Source organism: Aethalodelphis obliquidens, unplaced genomic scaffold, assembly GCF_003676395.1.
Source record: "Aethalodelphis obliquidens isolate GAN/ISIS:26980383/991018 unplaced genomic scaffold, ASM367639v1 scaffold7, whole genome shotgun sequence".
Lineage (NCBI taxonomy): Eukaryota > Metazoa > Chordata > Mammalia > Artiodactyla > Delphinidae > Aethalodelphis > Aethalodelphis obliquidens.
Genome location: NW_020837951.1, coordinates 5,952,719 through 5,967,412, shown reverse-complemented (window position 1 = coordinate 5,967,412; position 14,694 = coordinate 5,952,719). Strand labels below are relative to the sequence as shown.

General features: G+C 46.1%; 1 protein-coding gene across 1 annotated transcript in view; it reads left to right on the top strand.

Moving 5' to 3' along the window:
* NCS1 (neuronal calcium sensor 1) overlaps positions 1–14,392 on the top strand; it is a 61,228-nt gene extending 46,836 nt beyond the window's left edge. Inside the window, exon 8 of the mRNA XM_027104532.1 lies at positions 10,683–14,392. The gene's annotated coding sequence lies outside the window, so the exon portion shown is untranslated. The remainder of the gene's footprint in view (positions 1–10,682) is intronic.
* The last annotated feature ends 302 nt before the right edge of the window (positions 14,393–14,694 follow it).

Genomic DNA, 14,694 nt, shown 5'->3' with positions numbered 1-14,694 from the left:
TCTTTTTCAAATTAGTTTTCCCATTTAGGTTGTTACATAATATTGAGCAGAGTTCCCTGTGCTATACAGTAGGTCCTTGTTGCTTATCCATTTTTTAAAAAAAGTTTTTAATCTTTATTGGAGCATAATTGCTTCACAATACTGTGTTAGTTGATGTTGCACAACAAAGTGAATCAGTCATATGCATACACATGTCCCCATATCCCCTCCCTCTTGAACCTCCCTCCCATCCTCCCTATCCCACCCCTCTAGGTCATCGCAAAGCACCGAGCCAATCTCCCTGTGCTATGCTGCTGCTTCCCACCAGCCAACGGTTTTACATTCTGTAGTATATACATGTTGATGGTACCCTCACTTCACCCCAGCTTCGCGCTCCAATCCCATGTCCTCAAGTCCATTTTCTATGTCTACCTCTTTATTCCTGCCCTGCAACTAGGTTCATCAGTACCTTTTTTTTTTTTTTTTTAGATTTCATATATATATGTTAGCATACGGTATTTGTTTTTCTTCTTCTCACTTACTTCACTCTGTATGACAGACTCTAGATCCATCCACCTCACTATAACTCAATTTCGTTTCTTTTTATGGCTGAGTAATAGTCCATTGTATATATGTGCCACATCTTCTTATCCATTCATCTGTCAGTGGACATTTAGGTTGGTTCCATGTCCTGACTATTGTAAATAGTGCTGCAATGAACATTGTGGTACATGTCTCTTTTTGAATTATGGTTTTCTCAGGGTATATGCCCAGTAGTGGGATTGCTGGGTCATATGGTAGTTCTATTTGTAGTTTTTTAAGGAACCTCCATACTGTTTTCCATAGTGGTTGTATCAGTTTGCATTCCCACCAACAGTGCAGGAGGGTTCCCTTTCACCACACCCTTTCCAGCATTTATTTGTTTCTAGATTTTTTGAAAATGGCCATTCTGACCAGTGTGAGGTGATACCTCATTGTAGTTTTGATTTTCATTTCTCTAATAATTAGTGATGGTGAGCATCTTTTCATGTGCCTCTTGGCCATCTGTATGTCTTCCTTGGTGAAATGTCTATTTAGGTCTTCTGCCCATTTTTTAACTGGATTGTTTGTTTTTTGATATTGAACTCCATGAGCTGTTTGTATATTTTGGAGAGTAATCCTTTGTCTGTTCTTTCATTTGCAAATATTTTCTCCCATTCTCAGGGTTGTCTTTTCGTCTTATTTATCGTTTCCTTTGTTGTGCAAAAGCTTTTAAGTTTAATTAAGTCCCATTTGTTTATTTTTGTTTTTATTTCCGCTACTCTAGGAGGTGGGTCAAAAAAAGATCTTGTTGTGGTTTATGTCAGAGTGTTTTTTCCTATGTTTTCCTCTAAGAGTTTTATAGTGTCTCGTCTTACATTTAAGTCTTTAATACATTTGGAGTTTATTTTTGTGTATGGTGTTAGATAGTGTTCTAATTTCATTCTTTTACATGTAACTGTCCAGTTTTCCCAGCACCACTTATTGAAGAGGCTGTCTTTTCCCACTGAATGTTCTTGCCTCCTTTGTCATAAATTAGGTGTCCATATGTGCAGGGCGTATCTCTGGGCATTCTATCCTCTACCATTGATCTATATTTCTGTTTTTGTGCCAGTACCATACTGTCTTGATTACTGTAGCTTTGTGGTATAGTTTGAAGTCAGGGAGCTTGATTCCTCCAGCTCCATTTTTCTTTCTCAAGATTGCTTTGGCTATTTGGGATCTTTTGTGTTTCCATACGAATTGTAAAATTTTTTGTTTTAATTCTATGAAGAATGCCATTGGCAGTTTGATAGGGATTTCATTGAATCTGTAGATTGCTTTGGGTAGTAAAGTCGTTTTCACAATATTGATTCTTCCAATCCAAGAACATGGTATATCTCTCCATCTGTTTATGTCACCTTTGATTTCTTTCATCAGTGTCTTATAGTTTTCTGGGTACAAGTCTTTCGCCTCCTTAGGCAGGTTTATTCCTAGGTATTTTATTCTTTTTGTTGCAGTGGTAAATGGGAATGTTTCCTTAATTTCTCTTTCTGATTTTTCGTTGTTGGTGTATACGAATGCCAGAGATTTCTGCACATTAATTTTGTATCCTGCAACCTTACCAAATTCATTGATTAGCTCTAGTAGTTTTCTAGTGGCATCTTTAGGATTTTCTATGTATAGTATCATGTCATTGGCAAACAGTGACAGTTTTACTTCTTCTTTTCCAACTTGTATTCCTTTTATTTCTTTTTCTTCTCTGATTGCTGTGGCTAGGACTTCCAAAACTACGTTGAATAAGAGTGGCAAGAGTGGACATCCTTGTCTTGTTCCTGATCTTAGTGGATATACTTTCAGTTTTTCACCATTGAGTATGATGCTTGCTGTGGGTTTGTCATATATGGCCTTTATTGTGTTGAGGTAGGTTCCCTCTATTCCCATTTTCTGGAGAGTTTTTATCATAAATGGGTGTTGAATTTTGATAAAAGCTTTTTCTGCATCTATTGAGATGATCATATGGTTTTTATTCCTTAATTTGTTAATGTGGTATATCACATTGATTGATTTGCATATATTGAAGAATCCTTGCATCCTGGGATAAATCCCACTTGATCATGGTGTATGATCCATTTAATTTGCTATTGGATTCTGTTTGCTAGTATTTTGTTCAGGAATTTTGCATCTAGGTTCATCAGTGATCTTGGTCTATAATTTTCTTTTTTTATGATATCTTTTTCTGGTTTTGCTATCAGGGTGATGGTGGCTTCATAGAATGAATTTAGGAGTGTTTCTCCCTCTGCCATTTTTTTGGAAGAGTTTGAGAAGGATGGGTGTTAGCTCTTCTCTAAATGTCTGATAGAATTCACCTGTGAAGCCACCTGGTCCTGGACTTTCGTTTGTTGGAAGATTTTTAATTACGGTTTCAATTTCATTACTTGTGATAGTTCTGTTTATATTTTCTAATTCTTCCTGGTTCAGTGTTGGAAAGTTGTACCTTCCCAAGAATTTGTCCATTTCTTCGTGGTTGTCCATTTTATTGGCATATAGTTGTTTGTAGTAGTCTCTTATTATCCTTTGTATTTCTGCGGTGTCAGTTGTGATTTCTCCCTTTTCATTTCTAATTTTATTGATTTGCATCTTCTTTTTTTCTTGATGAGTCTGGCTAAGGGTTTATCAATTTTTTTTTTTTTTTTTGGCTGCATTGAGTCTTCATAGCTGTGTGTGGGCTTTCTCTAGTTGCGGCGAGCGGGGGCTACTCTTTGTTGTGGTGTGCGGGCTTCTCATTGCAGTGGCTTCTCTTGTTGTGGAGCACAGGCTCTAGGCACATGGGCTTCAGTAGTTATGGCTCGCTGGCTTCCGTAGTTGTGGCTCGTGGGCTCTAAAGTGCAGGCTCAGTAGTTGTGGTGCATGGGCTTAGTTGTTCTGCGGCATGTGGGATTTTCCCGGACCAGGGCTCGAACCCGTGTCCCCTGCATTGGCAGCCAGATTCTTAACCAGTGCGCCACCAGGGAAGCCCCTCCAGCTTTCGTTTGTATGTGTTCCTAGGTCTGAAGTGGGTCTCTTGTAGACCGCATATATATGGGTCTTGTTTTTGTATCCATTTAGCGAGCCTGTGTCTTTTGATTATGGCATTTAATCCATTTACATTCAAGGTTATTATCGATATGTTTGTTCTTATTACCATTTTCTTAATTGTTTTGGGTCTGTTTTTGTGGGTCTTTTTCTTCTCTTGTGTTTCCCGCTTAGAGAAGTTTCTTCAGCATTTGTTGTAGAGCTGGTTTGGTGGTGCTGAAATCTCTTAGCTTTTGCTTGTCTGAAAAGCTTTTGATTTCTCCATCGAATCTGAATTAGATCCTTGCTGGGTAGAGTAATCTTGGTTGTAGGTTTTTATCTTTCATCACTTTAAGTATATCCTGCCACTCCCTTCTGGCCTGCAGAGTTTCCCCTGAAAAATCAGCTGATAACCTTATGGGGATTCCTTTGTATGTTATTCTTTTGTTTTTCCCTTGCTGCTTTTAATAATTTTTCTTTGAGTTTAATTTTTGTTAGTCTGATTAATGTGTGTCTTGGTGTGTTTTTCCTAGATTTTATCCTGTATGGGACTCTCTGTGCTTCCTGGACTTGGGTGACTGTTTCCTTTCCCATCTTAGGGAATTTTTCAACTATAATCTCTTCAAATATTTTCTCAGACCCTTTCTTTTTCTCTTCTTCTTTTGGGATCCCTATAATTCGAATGTTGGTGCGTTTAGTGTTGTCCCAGTGGTCTCTGAGATTGTCTTCCATTCTTTTCATTCTTTTTTCTTTATTCTGCTCCTCAGCAGTTATTCCCACCATTTTGTCTTCCAGCTCACTTATTCGTTCTTCTGCCTCAGTTATTCTGTAATTGATTCCTTCTAGTGTATTTTTCATTCCAGTTATTGTGTTGTTCATCTCTGTTTGTTCTTTAGTTCTTCTCGATCTCTGTTAAACATTTCTTGTATTTTCTCAATCTGTGCCTCTATTCTATTTCCGAGATTCTGGATCATCTTTACTATCATTCCTCTGAATTCTTTTTCAGGTAGATTGCCTATTTCCTCTTCATTTATTTGGTCTTGTAGGTTTTTACCTTGCTCCTCCATCTGTGACATATTTTTTTGCCATCTCTCTTTTTTTTTTTTTTTAATGAGTGGGATTGTGTTCCTGTCTTACTGGTTGTTTGACCTGAGGCTTTTAACACTGGGGTTTGTGGCTTTTGGGTAGAGCTGGGTCTTGGTGCTGAGATGAGGTACTCCGGGAGACCTCACTCCGATGAATAGTCCCTGGGGTCTGAGGTTCTCTGTTAGTCTAGTGGCTCGGACTTGGAGCTCCTACCGCAGGAGCTTCAGCCGACCTGGGCTTGTGAACCAAGGTCCTGCAAGCTGCCTGGGGCAGCAAAAAAACCCCCACAACAATAACAAAGTAAAAAATAAAATTAGACTAGGAAACTAACAGGTATGTTAGGAAGAATATGAAAATAAAAATATAGATGAATCAACAATTGGAAGGTACATTAGTACCACAATAGTAAGAAAGAGGAGGAGGGAAAAGAAAAAAAAAAAGCAAAAAGGGGGGGGAAGGCCTTAGCTGTGGAGGGCGGGGCCTAAGCAAGGGCGAGGTTTGGGTGGTGGGCGGGGCCAATGCTCAGGATCTGGAAAAGGTCCTGGGGGCTGTAGGGGGGTGGAACGTAGGCTCAAGGAACAGAAGGGGCCCAGGCGTTCCCCCCACCCCTAGTCTCAGAGGGCAGAGGACCTCACCTGGGAGCCCAGCAGGCTTCCTGGGCTTGAGTGGGTGGGGCAGTCACCCTCTGCTCCTCTCCCTCTCCTCCTGGAAGACCCCTCCAACGTGCCTCTCCTATTCTCCCCCCCAGCCTCCTTCCTATGCCCCCAAGGACCTACGTGGCCTGGAGGGGGCCTTGGAGGGCAGGGGACCGGCCTGGGATCTCAGCAGCCTCCTCGGCCTGAGTGGGCAGGGCAGTCGCCCTCTGCTCCTCTCCCACTCCTCCTGGAGGGCCCCTCCCACCTGCCTCTCCTGATCTCCCCAGCCTCCCTCCTATGACTCTTTCATTCTTGTTAAAGGCTGAGTAATATTCCATTGTATATATGTACCACATCCTCTTTACCCATTCTCTGTCGATGGACATTTAGGTGGTTTCCATGTCTTGGCTATCGTAAACAAAGATGCAATGAACACTGGGGTACATGATCTTTTCGAACCATGTTTTTCTCTGGATATATGCTCAGGAATGGGATTGCAGCATCGTATGGTAGCTCTATTTTTAGTTTTTTAAAGGAACCTTCATACTGTTCTCCGTAGTGGCTGCAGCAGTTTACATTCCCACCAGCAGTGTAGGAGGGTTCTCATCTCTTCACACCCTCTCCAGCGTTCGCTGTTTGTGGAGTTTTTGATGATGGCCACTCTGACTTACACCGAGTGACTTTTGAATGCTAAGCCACCCGTTATGTGCTTTGATGTATCATCAGATTTGACTTGCTGACATTTTGTTTAGGAAGCCTATTTTGAAGCTTCTAATATCCTTATGTTTTTGCACAAGAAATCCTTTTTCATTGAAGAGACATTAGAAAATATGTTTAAAAAGAAAACCTCCATAAAAAAGTTTATTGAAAAAAACCCTTCACATATAACCCAGAAATAACCACTGTGAACATTTTGTGTCCAGAATGATTCAGAAAGAAAGAATGATTCAGAAAGAATTGAACACTTACAAAAACTTAATACTCAGTAACTAGGTCGCATAGGAACATATAATCAAACCAATTTATAAAGGAACTGTGACAGTTATTTCTATAATCTTAAAAATGTTCAGTATGCAGCTCTGGGTCCCACAGTGCATACTGATCTGTTGTCTGATTTTTCAGAGTCCCCCTTTTGTGAATTACCACCAGTGACCTCATTGGCGTATATATATATATATACAGTTATATATATATATAACAGCTGCATATTTCCTCCAGGCCGTGGAAGAATGGTGCAAACATAAGTTCTTGCTGTATCCCCCCAAGGAAACGTTGTACAGTGTAATTAATTTCTTTAAAGTGTGTGATTCTTTCTGAATTACCCTATTTGTTTTTGTCTTACAGTTTTCTATGAATATATATGTATATATATTTCTTCAACAACGAGTTCATAACCGTACGCTGTTGGCTGTGTCTTTTGGTTTTTGGTTTGTTTGTTTTTTAAAGGAACAACTTGTAGGAGCCATTTTTTTTCTTTTGGAGACTCAACACTAAGAAAAGAGATTTTTAATGTGTTTTACCCAGCTTGGCTTCACATCCTGTCATGTCTACACTGGCTTTCCATAACACAATTTACGTAGACATATATCTTACCCTCACCAGCAACGTGTCGGCCAACACAATGTAACTTTATTTCCATGACAAGTTTTTCAGGGTGACAAGATCCACTTTTCTATAGCTCCTCCCGGAAATTGCTGTACCATTTTTCTCAGGCCTTCCTAGATCCTGCCTGAGAGTAATTATATCCAATTTGTGTTCCATTGTTTTTGCGATTTATTTGCCTTCTCAGATTCCTGATGGATCATAATTCTTAGATAAATTACGGTTACATAATTCACTGAATTATTCAGGAACTGAGATCATGCATATTTTTTGCGTCACTACATGTTGTTTGAGATCATCCTTTTTAATAGCTGCATAGTATACCGTTTATGGTTGGACCATACCTTAACCAGTCTTATGGTGTGGGGCACTCAGGTTGTTGGAAATTTGAGAGTGGATGAAAACAATTTTTATTATGGGAACAGTCTCATGCAATAGTAGAGAGAATATGTAACTCCGTGTACCCATCTCCCAGCTTCAGAATCACCGATTCACAGCAATCTTGTGCCGTCTATACCCTCCCCCACTCACCCCCGACACTGGGTTGTTTTGAAGCAAATTCAAGACATCGTATCATTTCATACATAAATATTTCAAAATGTATTTCTAAAAGATAACGATTCTTTAAAAAAAATCCATAATACCCCAAACATCAGTAATTCCTTAATACGCTCTCACCAACACTTACATTCCACTTTCCTGTTGTCTCACAATTTTTTTCACTTTGTTTATTGGAATCTGAATCTGAATGAAGTCCATAGATAGCAAGTGGTTGATAGGCCTACGTTTATTTTAATCTCTTAAGTTTTCCCCCTTCCCTTTTCCTTCTTGGTGTTTGCTGAGAAGAGCATCGGGTACAGTGCCCCGTGGTGCTGTTAACAGGCTCCTCTTTCTTGTTCTTCCTGGAAATGGCAGTTAGATCTGCAGGCTGGCTTGGCATTGGGTTTGGTCCACTTCGGGTGAGAACACCTCATGAGCGGGGTTGTGTGTGTGTGTCTGGCAGGTGCACGTGACCTCGGTGACATCAGCAGCTGTTTCTGATCGCCACCTCTGTCCATTCATTCATTACATGGTGCCAAATGGTGACGTCCTAAAGTTGTCTTTCCTTCTTCGTCATTGGCTAGATTACTTTTACAAAGGGAAACTTCCCCTCATCCACTCGGTGGTTACCCTGAGGCTTGGTTTTCATAGGGAAGGCATGATGGATACTTGATTTTCTTTATCAGTTTTCAAAACAAGTTGGGGGCTTCCCTGGTGGCGCAGTGGTTGAGAGTCCACCTGCCGCTACGGGGGACGCGGGTTCGTGCCCCGGTCTGGGAAGATCCCACATGCCGCGGAGCGGCTGGGCCCGTGAGCCATGGTCGCTGAGCCTGCGCGTCCGGAGCCTGTGCTCCGCAGCAGGAGAGGCCACAGCAGTGAGAGGCCCGCGTACCGCAAAAAAAAAAAAAAAAAAAAAAATCCTTAGAGGTGACCAATGACGTTTTTACGAAATATATGTGTAACTGTGAATTTAAGGATTTAAATGCATTTGGTGAGTTTCATCATATTTGCAGTTCTTTGTTTTTTCTTTTTTTTACATTTTTTTTGGCCACGCCGCACAGCTTATGGGATTTTAGTTCTCCAACCATGGATCGAACCCCAGGCCTTGGCAGTGAGAGCTTGGAGTCCTAACCACTGGACCGCCAGGGAATTCCCTTAACTAGCAGATACAATAATGCAAGTCACAGGGGTTCACAGATCACCGCAGAAAGCAGAGCATGTGATTGGAGACCCAGCTGAACCTCCAGGGTCTGGCAGGGGACCTGGAAGGCTGAGAGGACCCAGGCCTCTCCCTTGGGTGCTCTGGCCTTCCTCTGGGTGGTTACTCCATACTCTCTCTCCCTTGGCACCTGCACCATAATGGCCCCCCCAATTCTGGTCCTGCAGGGCCTTCCTACTCCCCCAGGGCCACCTCCACATAGATTCGGATTGGCCCAGATAATGTTTTTAAGTCATCTCCCCAAATCAGGAAAGTGACCCCTTTGTATCAGACACCTACACCTGTCCAGTGGGGAGTGGGGACGTGAGATTTAAACACAGGGTTGGAGCAGGTTATGGGAAGGGTCTTTGGATGGCACGGACAGTAACAGACATAACTGTCCCCCAGGCTGCTGCTTTTTTAAAAAAATGTATTGAGGTGAAATTCACATAACATAAAATTAACTATCTTAAAGTGAACAATTCAGTGGCATTTAGTACATTCTAGAACCTTTGCCTCATTCCAAGATAAAACTCCATATCCCTTAAGCAGTTTCTCCCCCACCCCCACCCCTCAGTGAGCCTCTGGCAACCATACTTTGCTTTCTGTCTCTATTCTGGATGTTTCATATAAATGGAATCATTTACTCTGTGACTTTTATCTTTTTATTTATTTTTTATTTTTTTAAAATTTAATTTATTTATTTTTGGCTGCGTTGGGTCTTTGTTGCTGCACGCGGGCTTTCTCTAGTTGCGGCGAGCAGGGGCTACTCTTCGTTGCAGTGCGCAGGCTTCTCATTGCGGTGGCTTCTCTTTTTGCAGAGCATGGGCTTCAGTAGTTGTGGCTCGTGGACTCTAGAGCGCAGGCTCAGTAGTTGTGGCTCACGGGCCTAGTTGCTCCGCGGCATGTGGGATCTTCCCAGACCAGGGCTTGAACCCGTGTCCCCTGCATTGGCAGGCGGATTCTTAAGCACTGTGCCACCAGGGAAGCCCTATGTGACCTTTGATGTCTGATTCTTTCACTTAGCATCATGTGGTCAAGTTTCATCTGTGTTGGGACACGTACCAGTACTTCATTCATTTGCATGGCTGAATAGTATTCCATTGTGTGGTTAGATCACATTTGTTTATCCATTCATCCATTGATGGACATCTGGGTCATTTCCACCTTTTGGCAATTGGGAATCATGGTGCTATGAACATTGGTGTACATGGATTTGAGTACCTATTTTCCAGTTTTTAGAGTACATCCCTGGGGTGCAATTGCTGGGTCATATAGTAACTATGTTTAATTTTCTGAGGAACTGCCAAACTTTTCCACAGTAGCTGTGTCATTTTATATTCCTCCCAGCCGTGGTTGAGGGTTCCAATTTCTTCACACCCTCGCCAACACTTGTTAGTTTCAGGTTTTATCCTAGTGGGTGTGAAGTGGTGTCTCATCGTGGTTTTGATTTGTGTTTCCCTGATGACTAATTCTGTTGAGCATCTTTTCACGTGATTATTGGCCATTGCATACATTGTTCTTAATGGTTGCAAACTTTTTTATCCTATGGTTCTGTCCTTATTTATCCAACCTGTCCCCTGATAGTGGACACTGAGTTTGCTCCCTCCCTTTTAATTTTGCTATTACAGATGATACTGTCATAAACATTTATTTCTGTCTTTTTAACTTATTTTTTACTGAAGTATAGTTGATTTACAATGTCATGTTAATTTCTGCTGTACAGCAAAGTGATTCAGATACGTATTTCTTTTTATATACATTCTTTTTCATATTCTTTTCCATGATGGTTTATCCCAGGATATTGAATACATTTTCCTGGGCTATACAGTAGGACCTTGTTGTTTATCCATTCTATATGTAATAATTTGCATCTACTAACCCCAAACTCCCAGTCCCTCCCTCCCCCCCCCCCCCTAAACATTTATTTCTTAAGGATAAATACTGAGCACCAAATGTGTGGACCGGAGGGCATGCACATTTTTAGGACTTGCGACATATGATGCCACCTGGTCCTTTAGTTGACTGTCGCCTGCTCTGTGTCCCTGGCAGCCAGCTCTGAACCCGCCCCGCCTCCCTGTGTCTTCCAGATGCCTGGGAGCCACTCACCTCCTCCCGTGCCCTGAGGCCACCTCTGCCCCGACACCACCACCCTCGTGTGTCCACCCAGCCTTTCTCCGCATCCACGCCCCACCGGGCTGCCCTGGAACCGTGAGGCCCGGCTCTCCTCCACCCGCCCCGCACCCACCCATCGCCTGAAGCCACCGGCTCCAATTGCCACCAACTTCTGCTTGTCCAGAAAACGACAGTACGGATGGGCAAAGGCTCCAGCCCTCTGCAAAACCAAGGACTCGGCTGCTTCGCAGGCGGCCTCTCGGTCCCTCCTGCTCTCCTGCGTGTGTGCTTTCGTTCTTTATTTCAAACAGACATTGAAAAAGAAAAAAAAAACAAAACTACCTTCTGTCCTAGAAGATTCAGACTGACAGATGGGGAGAAGGCCTCGGGGACGTCAAAGAACTCTGCCTCCTGCCTTGACCTTGGCAGCGGGAGAGGCCACGGGAGTCACGGCCTCGGCCACGGGGGGTCGGGGCGTGGGGGGCCTGCCTGCCCCTCGTGATTTGGCGCCCCATCCTCGAGCAGCAAGACCACCTGCGCGGCTAGGATGATTAATTACAACGTTGATGATTTTTTTTGTGATAACAGTATTGTGCTTTTTGTGGGGAAAGTGAGGTTTTTTTTTTTATATACATATATAATTGATACCTTTTATTTATTGGTTGGTAACTGTTGCTGCTGCCTCGTGTGTCTGATGCTCCCAGGGATGCGGGGCCCACCGTTTACACGTGCACGCCCTCGCCCACCTGCCCAGGCGCTTGGGAGGATGGTGGCCTGCAGCGGCCAGGAAGCCAAAAATCTTTTTTTTTTTTTTTTCAGATACTGTGCTCGATGTTTGGAGAGGGGAAAGGTGGGCTTCTTAAATGGCTAATGCACTGTTCCCTCCAGCTCGAATGCCTCCCTCCTGGATCTCTTTTCTCTGCTCCCGGTTCACACACCTCTCGGTCCTGTATCCTCCTCTGGGTCCATAACCTCTTTTCTGAGGACAGACAGGGGACATCTTCCGGTTTCTCGGTTCGTGCTTTGCTGTTTGCAGCGCCGTGGGGAGCGGCAAGGCTTGTGCTGAGACTGGGATCCAGGAAGGGCCGGGGGTGGACCGAGAATCTAAGGAGAGAAGGAGGAGGGAGTGAGCAGATGTGAAGTCTGCCTCTCCCTCCTTGGTGGGTTTTGAGAATAGCTGCTCACCCTGCTTTCCTGCCTTGTCCAGCGGACCACAGTAGCTTTCCCTCTTTTAGCTGAAAGGCCGGAAGGGAGCGGGGGAGAGAGAAGGGCCGCAGGCAATCCCATTCAGGTGGCTTCTTGGGCTGTGGCCCACATGTGCTCACAGGAAGCTTCTAGCTCTGCCTGCCACTGAGACAGGGCAGGCCCACAACTGTCACCAGGAAAGTCAGATGACCTTGGACCGGAAGGCAGGATCCTGAGGCTGGCCCTTGCTCCGTGACTGTGGGCCCCCCTGCCCTCTGTGGGCCCCAGCTCCCCCTGCTGCGGATCCGGGAGGCCTGGGCTGGGGGATCCGGAGGCTTCCCTTCGTGCTGATGCTGTCTAATTCTAAGCTTGGGTTTCCTGCAGCTGGTGATTGTGCGGTCTGTGTCTATGTTTACAGACCCCAGCAGACACGGGGACTGCCTGAGTCACTCTCTGTCTCTTAGCACAGTCTTCAGGGACGCAGCAGCCACTGCTCGTGGTGTGTGGGTTCGGATGACACACCCTGTCCCTCCCCGCAGAGCTTCCTGGTCCCTCCTGGACTCTTGAGCTGTCTTTCAGGCCCAGAACTAGTCCTCGCCCAGGGAAGCCTTCTGGGTGAGAAGCAGCCTCCCAGACTGTTTAGGGCCAGGCCGGAATCGAGAATCCCTGCTTCTTCTTTGCGAAGTCAGCAGCCTATCACCTCCTGACTTATCCCGGCCAGCGGAGGGGAGGAGCTGACCCTCGGCCCCCGCTTTAAATGGCCCTTGGCGCCCACTTTGCACTTTCCCAGGAGGCCAGAGCTTCTCCTGCTCTTTAACTCTCACAGCAGACCCCCGCCAGAGAGCGGCTCCGCCAGCGTGGGACTTGCGTGTCCGCTCCTGCAGGCTGGACCGCTCGGCCAGCCCCTGTCTCTCCCTCCTTGCATCAGCCAGCCCTCTGGCTGCCCTCTCCCTCCGCTGGAAGCCCCCCAGATCCTGCGGGGATAGGAGCAGTAGTTCCATTTTCACGGGTGACTTTGAAGCTTGGGCTCTTTGAGGCCCCTGCGGTCACCTTCCTGCTCAGGCCACGGGCCTAGGAGGCCCAGTACTCACCACCAAATCCTGCAGTTCCTCAGCCTGGCTCTGACCTAGGACCCTAGGGCAGCAGGTGAGCTTGGTGGCTTGGGGCTGGAGATGGGGGGAGCGGGGCCTTTCCCCAGGTCAAATGATTTCTCTGGCCTCCACCTGAGCCTCGATTTACCTCTCTGGTCCAGTGGGCCAGAGCTTTTGTGCAGCCTGTCCTGGAGCATCACGGGAAAGGGCTTGTGGCTAAGAATTATCCAAGGTTAAGCATGTGGGTCCCGCCCGCTGAGACATGGACTCCTAGGAGTCTAGGGAGATCGGTGTGCAAGGCTTTCCTCCCACCTCCTCACCGTTAGGCCTTTTGGTTTGGAGCTACGCGTGTGGCTTTTGACCTTAGCAGGCGATACCGTGGACCCATGGGCCAAGGCACACCTTGGGTCCTTGCCCAGAGAAGTCCAGAGCTGCTGGAAGGGCCACGCCTCTTCCTGGCAGGGTGCTGGACACTGGCCATTTTTGCCCGAGGTTGCGGGCAGGGACAGTTCCGTCCCCTCCTCTCACCAGGCCTCTAGCTGCAGCACCCTTGGAACCCTGAGCAGCCCATGGGCCTCTCTCCCCAGCACCGTTTCCCACCCGAGGCCCAGCCCTGTCAACTGCTGCTCTGGGGCTTCCAGACCAGCCAGAAGCCAGGTTCTTAGCCCTCGCTCCCCAGCCCAGGAGCAGGGGCCAGCCTCCGGCAGTCCGTCTGCAGCAGCCCTGGCCTCTTCCTCATAGAATCCGCTCCCCACTCTGCGTTGATGGTACTTAGGAGAACGTCATGAGTTTCCAGTATTTAACCAGGCAACGTTTAGAATAACGTCGTTTAGAATAACGTCAAGGCAGATGTGTGTCCTTGTCTTCCCCTGAAATGCTTTTCATTTTGACAGCCAACTTCCTAGATGACAGATGCATCTGGGCTTTCGAGGACCCTGTCTCTTCTCTAGGGTTGGGGTGTGGGGTTCCTGGGCCCCCTGGGAAGATGCAGCCTCTCCCTGGGGAAAGCCCCACTGCTCACCTAGTGGAAAAGCTACCGGGTTCCCAGTGGTTTCAGCTTCTAAGGGATTGAGGGGAACGCGGGAGCGCCCCCTCGTGGCGATGATCTATAAAGGCATTTGGGGGACCGGACCAGACAAATAGGTGATTTGAGAGCGAGGCCGCAGATGGGGAGGCGAGGGGGGGGGGCGGCGCTATGATCTCACCCAGACCCTGAGCTTCCAGCCCCACCTTACTGGCAGCATGTCTCCCAGACGCCCTTCTTCTAGGTCTACCCCAGAGATAGCAAGTGAATCAGCATAAGGGCACTGTAATGGGAAGCCTTGCCCCCCCCCCCGACCTTTTTTAATATCTGCGGAATAAACCCAATGGTTGATTTTTGGATGAATAAAAGGCTTTTGTCGAATACACAGCTGGTCCCATCTTCTGTCTTGGCATCTAGGCCTCTCAGGCTTTGTCTGCTCCCCGTGATTGGACGCAGAATCCCCTCCACCTCCACCCTGACTGCCCCCTGCCCAGGCTGTACATTTCTGTTCCCCGTGTGTCTTTGCCTTGACCCATGGCCCCAGGGAGGGCCACAGGCTCCCAGTCTGACTCAGTGACCAGCTTTCTCCGGGACTCTGGGCGAGTCACTTCTCACTGGGACTCAGTTTCTCCATCCGTCAGATGGGAGTGAGTCTCTGCTCAGCCCATGTCCCAGGGCCATTGTGGG